The following is an 8925-nucleotide window of genomic DNA, read 5'->3' as shown; positions in this document are numbered from 1 at the left end:
ACACACACATATCACACATACAAGCAGACACACAGGCACACACACAGACACACATATATGTGGGACACACACACCACACTACACACACACACACATGCACACACCACACACCACACACACAGACCACACACACACACACACATACACACACACTGCCTTCGCAATGACACGTCCCTCCCAGGGCCGGGATGAGGGTGAACAGAAAAGCGTGGCTACAATGGCTGTCTTGACAGTTTGTTACCTCTCAATGCCCCACACCCTCTCTCGGGAATTGGGGACCATGACAGCATCAACTTTCATAAGACTTTTCCTCTTGGTGGCGATGTGATCTTGGGTTGGTGTCTGCACCTCTCGGTGTCCTCTCATCTTTAGGTGCCTGGCAGCTGCTCGCCCGTGTGTCCTCTGAGTCAGCACCTAGTCTCCAGTGCTTGGACGAACTCCAGCTCAGCCTGTCAGGCTTGCACGGCAAATGCCTTCACCTGCTGAGCCATCTTTCCAGCCTCTATTGTCCATATTTTAATCCAACATTTTGGGCCGGGCTTCCTGAAGGCGACTTACACATGAGCTAACAAGGGAGAATTTAGAAACCACCATCCAGAACATCAACTGATTGTTCGTTCATTCTTCTGTAAATATCGCTCCTGGTTCACTATCGGCCAGGTCTTTGTGCCAGGCCCAGTGACCAAGCTAGACCCACCCACTCTCTGGACACAGAAGCTCCTTGACTTGTTCCTAAGGAAGCACATGGTTCCCACTCTCAGGCCACCTAACACTGGGGACACTGGTCCCATCCCCCTCACCACAAAGAGCACATGACTCAGGTCCCTCCACTGGTGATAGTGGGCAGGTGAGCCAAGCCAAGCCAATCACAACATTTCCTGGAATTTTAGCCTTTACTGACAGGGGAAAAGTGTTATGCTCCCACTTGGGACCCAGGGCCAGGTTGAAGGCTCTGGGAGACATCTTTGCCAACAGTTTGTAGGAGAGGCTGTCAGGAAATAAAACTGCATGAGGGAAATAAAAACAGAGTAATGGAGGAGAGACAGAGAGAGGGGTGGTATGTAAAGAAGAGACAGGGTAGTGCATTTGTGTTTTGGGGGTTGTTTTGTTTTATTTTTAAATCCCTTGATCAAGCTGTGCCTGAAGCCAACATCTTAGGGTTTCTAGCTATGTGAATCAGTAAGTCCTCCTTTTAATTTGAACCAATTTGAGCTAACTTTCCTGTTATTTTCATGGGAAAGGGTCCTGACTAAGCCAGGAATCTTCCAGGCAAGGGGCGGGTGGGGATGATTTACTGGAATTCTTCACCACAGATGTAAATTTGTTTGCAGCAGGATCTTGCTCTGAAAAGCTGGGTCCTGTTCTCAGATAACACAGCCAGGCTAGGACCACTGGGAGAGTTTTGGAGATGGTGCCAGGCAAGTCCTCTCTCCTTCTGTTCCCCTGTGTCCTGGGCTGGCACAGTCCAGACTGTCCACATGTTATTGCCTACACCTGGCCTGGGCTGAGTCACATAGCCCTGGCAAACCTCAGTTTTCTCATCAATAAGATGGGTCCATTTTTTAAGGCATAGAGTTTAGAGCAGTGTAAATATAAGACAGTGTGTGCTGAGTTGGGGGGACGGGGGGGGGGGGGCGGGACATGCTGAGTTATAGGAAGAACTCAACAAAACAGGTGTTCACCAGCACTGACAGCTTATGCTGCTCAGTTATTGCGTGAGGCCTCTAAGGGTGCAGAAGTCGGACAGCACACACACACACACACACACACACACACACACACACGGCTGTATCAGGAAGGTTCATAGCTGGGAGGGAGAGAGGCTCAGTTTAGCTTTCCAAACACTTTGTAGATTTAAAATCATATTGAACAAGGGAACCTCCTGCAGCTCAGGGGCCAGCAACACAAGTCAATAGCCGATAGCAGTCGTGTGAGCATTTATTGAACTCTTACTGTATACCAGGTTTGATTGGAAATGTTCCACATGTCATGGTTCAAGGAAGGAAGGAAGGACAGAAAGAAGAGAGGGAGGGAGCAAGGGAAGGAGAGAGGGAAGGAGGGATGGAGGGAGGAAGGGAGGGAGGGAGGGAGGAAGGGATGGAGAGAAGGAGGGAGGGAGAAAGAAAGGAAGAACAGACTATGCGGCCAGCTCTCAGGTCTGTGTGCTACCCACCCCACAGATTAAATGCTTTGTTCAGTGAGGGTGGGTAGGGCCAGGCAAAGAATTCAAGAAGGGCTGTGTGCTAGCTTCTCAAGGACAGTGGGTGGGAAGAGTTCCATGCAGCTGGTGGCATGGGGGCTGGGCCCAGCTGTCTCCTGCTGACCAAGCCTGAGTGCCCCCAGGCCTCTCACAGTGAGACCCTGACAGCTGCCACAGTAGAATGTGCCTGTTGGCCACAGGCGACCTGCAGAGCGGGGGCAGTGACCCTGGGGTGAAAGGTTCACCTGTGGCCCCCCGGCCTCCTGCCTCACCATCTGTCCCCACTCCCTGCAACTGTCATTTTTGGCTTCTCCCCTTCAGCCTCAATGGAGAAGCAGTACATATGTAGCAAATGGTAGGAGGTAGAAAGACCATCCTTTCTTCCAAAGGCCTGGGCAGGCTGGATGTCACTGTGTACTGACTGAGAAAGCCGGGGATGCCCACATGCTGACAGGTGTCCCATGGGCCCCAGGAGCATCTCTGGTGAGTGGCCACTCTATCATGAGTAAAGTGGGTTCCTGCCCCCTCCATGCAAGGAGTAGGAGAGCTAATGTGACCATCACCCTGTGGCCTACCAGAAGTCAAGCTCGCTGATGACAGAGCCACCCCTCCCCAGGTCTAGGGAAGCTTCCTCAAGCTGAGGAAAATGATGTGATACCCATGACCGAACACCCTTGAGGAATTTAATGTACCAATATGCATGGCATCTGTGGATCCCAGCAGGTCCTGGTAAGAGAGGCAATTTAATAAGTAACAAAGGCTCCAGGGGCTGGGTGGATTGGTTCTGTGGGTAAAGGGTTTGCTGTACAAACATGAGGACCTGGGTTCGAATCCCCAGCACCCACAAGAGATAGGAGTGGTGGTATGGATCTGTAACCCCAGTTCTAGGGAGGAAGGGTCGAGGACCCATGCGGCTGGATGGACAGACTGTCTTGCTAAATTGGTGAATTCTTGGTTCCGGTGAGAGACCCTGTCTTTAAAAAGTAAGGTAGAGAGAGACAGAAAGACACCAAACATGGAACTCTGACCTCCACACGCATGTGCTCACACATGAACATGTACACATGCATACACACACAAGAATGCAGACCCTCTTACCTATCTGCCCTGTGACTGGTGCCAGTGACTTCCCCTCGCTGTGCCTTGGTTTCTTCCCCTGTAATGTGGAGGTACTCCTGGCCCCTCCCTCTGCAGCTTATCCTAGGATTAAGTAAAGTATCTCAGAAGACCTTGGGACTTGGCAGGTGAGGACTTGGTGATAAACATTTGCTCTCAGCGTGTTCAAAAGCTCATCCTTTAGGAAATGTCTCTCCAGGTTCTTGGAAGACTGGAGGGAGAGACCTGCTGATACTCGGGGACAATATTTGTGTAGTCTTTGGGTGTGTGAACACAACCCACAAAGGTAACATCTCAAAGTGTCTCCCACAGTCTACTCTGTGGCATTGAAGACCCAGCCTATTCCCCGGGGGTTGAGCAGGAGAGGGTTACACACCAGGTAGTGCTCAAAAAAGACTGGCTGGCTCATAACTCTACCGGGCACACTAGCCCTGTGACTTGTGACAAAGCAAACCAAAGGAACTTCCCCAAGCCAGTTCCTCCTTTTGCAGAGGACGTGGACAGACCCATCTCAGAGACCTTTTTCTAAGCCCATCCATATAACGTGGGCTGTTCTCAGCCTGGGACTCTTCTGGCAGTGGAAACATTTGACAGCATAAATTGAGAAGAGAGGCCAGCTTCAGTCATCTAGAGCAGTGGTTCACAACCTCCCTTTAATACAGTTCCTCATGCTGTGGACACCTCCAACCATAAAATTATTTCGTTGCTACTTTATAACTGTAATTTTTTGCTGCTGCTATGAATCGTAATTTAAAAATCTGATATGCAGGAGATCTGATAAGCAACCCCCTTTCAAGGGGTAAAGAGAGAGACCCACAGGTTGAGAACCACTGCTCTCGACAAAGTGCAACTCCCCAACTGTCAGTAGTCTCCATAAAAGTCCTGAAGTAGGTGACTTCAGTTTGTTGACCACTCACTTTTGTTCATTAATTAAACCAGCCTGCCTGCTCCCGGTATCACCTTCTCCTGACATGGAGAGAATGTACACCCCTCACAGACGTGTTAATGAGAAAGTACGCCGACGTGCCCTCGGGTATGGCCCTCCATGGGCAGACGGGGCAATGCAGGACCCAAGGAGGCTGCAGCTGGAGTTTGGTCAAGAGATTTCATCTGGAAGATGGATTTGGATGGTCTCAGCACATGCGGCTTCCAGCTCAAACCTCATGCTTCTGAAGGAAGTTGGCCATGGCACCTGTGTGGGCGGAGCATCGGGGCAGAAGGAAGGAGGCTGGGGTGTACGTGGTGTCCGTTCCCCTCCTCCTTCCTTTCCAAAGCAAGAAAACATTTTAACCCAACCTGGCAGCCTCCTTTGTGCCTGATTCATCAGTGTTCCTGGGTAAAATACCTCCAGGGCAGGAAGCTGTCCACACACTCAGTTTATCTTCCTAGACCTCTGTGTGTGTGCCCCTGTGTGTGTATGCACGCCCCTGTGTGTGTGTGTGTGTGTGTGTGTGTGTGTGTGCGCGCGCCCGCATGTGGAAGCCAGGGGTCAGCCGAGAAAGTCTTTTCTTCTATTGTGGCCTAGTTTGGTTTTTTGTTTTGTTTTGTTTTGTTTTACTTTGTTTCGTTTTCAGACAAGATCTCTGCCTGAACTCAGAGCTCACCAACTAGCAAGACCAGCTGGTCAGAGAGTTCCAGGGATCCTTCTGTCTCCAGCTCCCTGATGCTGCCATGCCCAGCTTTTCATCTAGGTTTGAGGGACTGGAACTCTGGTCTTCACACTTACACAGTAGCACCGAGCCATCCGCCCAGCAACCCCTCCCCTCCTCCTGTCCTTTCATGGGGAAAAAGTCATTCCTTTCTTCCTGGCATAGGGAGTCGATTCCACTCAACCACAGCCCCCCAAACTCCATCCCCTCTATTTTTCTCTGATGTCTAACAATGGCAGTGACAGGGAAGCAGCTTTGAGTGGATTTTCCTCAGAGAAAGGGGAGGACATTGCAGTCTGTTGGTTCAAATAGGAAGCGCCTAGCTCGGTACTCCTGGGAGTCAGTCTGTGTGTATGATTCGGACAGTTTCTCCAGACCCGGAGACAAGGTCGGGTGGGGTCAAGATGTCAAAGGTTCCATCTGGAGTTGTCATCTGATGCTGTGGTCATTGCTTAGGGCTGTACTGGCATTGGGACAGCTACAGCCTTGGCCTCTTGCTAGGAGGTGCAGAAGGTGACCCGACCTATGTGCACCTGAGATCAGCAGGAGTGCAGGGGCTGGGCTGCCACCTGCCCTGCACAGGGCTCTGCTCACTTCAGCTGTCTCACCTCTAATCTGGGAGGAAAGACAAGGCCAGCTCCTTCAGGCCCTCCAGAAAATTCTATAAGCGCTTGGCCGTGTCGCTCCTCCTCCAAGGACCAGGCACTCTCTGAATGTTCCTGAACTGCTTGCTAGGCGACGCCCGGCCTTCAGAAGAATGCTGAGTCTTCTTAAGAGGCCCACCTAGCAGGAAGAGGTGTGGAGGCAAAGATACTCCTAGGTCACCCTGACCACAGTAAGTGGCAGGAAGGTCCCCTGTCCCCAGTAGTCTCATCTTCTGGACCCCAGCCTCTTTACTGTCAAATGGGGGCCTACTGTATCTTTTCCCCAACAGCATGGGGATGTGGCCCAGTCACCTGGATACAGGCTGTGAATAGTGCCTGGTTACACTTAATAGCCCTTTAAGGGTTAGCCAAGTGAAGGCAGGGTGGCTGGATACTGGGGACAAGCTGATGGTATCCCGAAAGCTCAGGTTTCCTGACTTTAACCAACTTTAAGACATCTCCAGTACCTGAGCAACCTCATGGGAAAGGACCTGTTTGCTCACTAGCCAGTGTGTACCACAGAGCCACCACTGGCCACTGAGAGGCCAGATAGACCTTTGTTTCTTTGGTACTCTGAGAATACTCTAGACACTGCGTCTTTAGACTCTTCGTTGATGTTTTGGGATGTGGTGTGTCCTTCATTCACCTCTGGGCTGTAGTGAGGAGCTGAGTCTTTCTCCTATCTGCCTCAGCTTGTTCAGCAGCCCCTAGCACGATGCAGCTGGGCTCAGCCAGCCTTGAAGACTTTCCTCAGTTCTTTGAGTGGGAGGTGAGGGTCCCAAGACAATCTAGCTAGGCCATTAGTTCTTGATAGTGGGCCCCGGGGAGATTCTGAAATGCAAAAAAACACTGAGATGGCGTACCGGAGCTTCTGAAAGACTCAATGTGTGGGGATCCCATGTGCTTGGGACAAGAATACCCTCAGCCCTCAGACAGACTAAGCACTGTTGGATGTATGTGGTGTGTGTGCATGTGTGTGTGCGTGTGCGTGTGTGTGTGTTTGTGCCTGGCGCTTGTTAGATTGGCTGACTGGCCAGCAAACTCCAGGGACCCTCCTAAATCACCCCACTAGCCAGGACTGGAGTGACAGGTGTCACACAGAGCTTTTACAAGAGTGCTATGCATAGAACTCAGGTCTCCAGGCTTGCAGGGCAGACACGTTACCAACAGGGCCATCTCTCCAGTCCCATCTTGTAGGGTGTTGAGAGTTAGCAATGGCCTCAGGTCCTGCGTCTCTTTACCTAGCAGATGGTACCAGCTTGCTTCTGAGGCTGTTCTCGACAGTGCCTGCTCATACCGTGAACTTCCTCCTCCTCTGGCCCTGCTTAGACCTTGCAGGCCCTGCAGAACCTCTGCCAAGCCTGACCTCCTGGCTCTGCAGCTCAAACCCTGGGAGGTCCAGCCCGAGGAGCCTGCATGCAGGGCTTTGTGTTTTATTACTATTTATTGTTCTTGTTATTTTAACATTTATGGAGTGCGTCTTAGCTGTGAACTCACTTCTCAGGCGTCACTGTGGTCAGACTCTCTCCAGGGTGCGGGCTGAGCGTTCCTGCTTTGATTCTGACCCTATCCACTTTATTAAAAACAAGTTCTGCTTGGAGCTGCCTTTGTTCCCAGAGCTCTTGTGTATGTGGCCCCAGGTCCACCCAAAGCCCCCTGACACCATTCTTTGAGGGGGTGGTCCTGTGGAGGCCGGAGGCAGGCAAACATGCTCTGTGAGAGGCCAAGGAGCACCGAGTTCAGGATCTGAGGGCCAGAGAGGCTTCCAATAGTACTTACTTAACTCTGGTCATCTCCTGTCTGTGTCAAAGCAGGTACAGCCAGTACAGAAACAAATAAACCTTTGTTTATGAAGACAGCAGCCAGAGCTGATCTGTGGGGCATGGTTTACAGACTATGAATTGACGCATAGGCCTTGTCCATAGCAGAGCCCCTGTTGAACCCTTCTGTGGATCTAACCTGCTTCTTCTTCAAGTGATCTAGAGCAAGGTTTGGCACACCCAAACCCAAAGGTCAAATTTCCTCATTTGTCTCTGGTTTAAATAAAGTTTTATTGCCACAAAGCTATGGTCACTGGCTCCTGTATGCTTTGCAATTTCCCCCATCTACAACAAAGAGACCAACTTCTCAGCCCCCAGTAGCCTACGGCTTTAACTTTTCAGCTCTTCACAGGAAGTGTCTGCTGACTCATCTCCCTGCCCTAGGTGGTTGGTGAGTAGCTTTCTCCACAGCAGCCTTTTTACCTGAGACTAAAACTGGCCCATTTTAGAATTATCTTATGTAGTTATTCCAGCTCTGTGGGGAACAGGTGTGTGCTGCTGTGCATGTGGAAGTCGGGTCAACCCCATTCCTCAGGACCTGTCCACCTTGTGTGTAGTTTCAGGGAAAAAAAAAAGGTCTCCAACTACCCTGGAGCTCACCGGTGAGGTGCCTCCCACCTCACCATAGACGCTCTGGCTTAGAGATGCATGCTACCACATCTTGTCACACGTATTCTGGAGATCTCACCTTGGGTCTTCATGCTTGTGTGGCTAGGGCTTGGCCCATTGACTCATCTCCCCAGCCTGGAAGTTTAACGTTCAGAACTGTGATAACTATGAGATTCAGCTGGACCAAATCTATCATCACATAGTGTGTAGCCAGAAGAGGGGTTGTGAGAGCTGGAGGAACTGAGGGTCTGAGGTTCGAATAAAGTTCGGACACAACTGGGTCAGGGTTCAGGGAGACAGTGAGGATCTCAGCACTTTCTGGCTGTGGGCCACCTTCTGCTCTCCTTGATGTTTTGATTTGACCCTCAGCCTGTACACAAGCCAGATGGTGAGGACATCCCAGCCCCATATGCTCTTGGGCACACAGTAGGTGCTTAGTGAGTGTCCATTGCATGGATGCACTGCGCCAGCTTGGCTTAAAGGTGCAGAGTTTTCTAGGTGTTGGTCCCCATCCCAGGACTTGGGAGTGTTTGTACAACATAGATGGAGGGACGACGGTACAGATGTGGTGGCAGTGCTGGTCCTGCCTCTGACTTACACTGGGGTTTGCACAAAGTCTCAGCTCTTGTCTGTCTGAGCTTTTATGTGTGATGTGTTTATAAAAAGATAAAGAGATATGGGACATGTTCTGTGGAGGTGTGGTGAGGTATGGGGGAAGGGAATGTCTCATGGGACCCATGCCTAGGCATCCCTTCCTCTTGAGGGACCAACCACACGGCGGTATAATATAGAATAGAGTTTATTCAGGGCATGGGGAGGGGAGTTAAGAGAGGAGATAAAAGGAGAGGAGAGGAGAGGAGAGGAGAGGAGAGGAGAGGAGAGGAGAG

Source organism: Grammomys surdaster, unplaced genomic scaffold (assembly GCF_004785775.1).
Source record: "Grammomys surdaster isolate TR1022 unplaced genomic scaffold, NIH_TR_1.0 193, whole genome shotgun sequence".
Lineage (NCBI taxonomy): Eukaryota > Metazoa > Chordata > Mammalia > Rodentia > Muridae > Grammomys > Grammomys surdaster.
The sequence above is the reverse complement of the archived record's forward strand: the minus strand, read 5'-3'. Positions refer to the sequence as shown.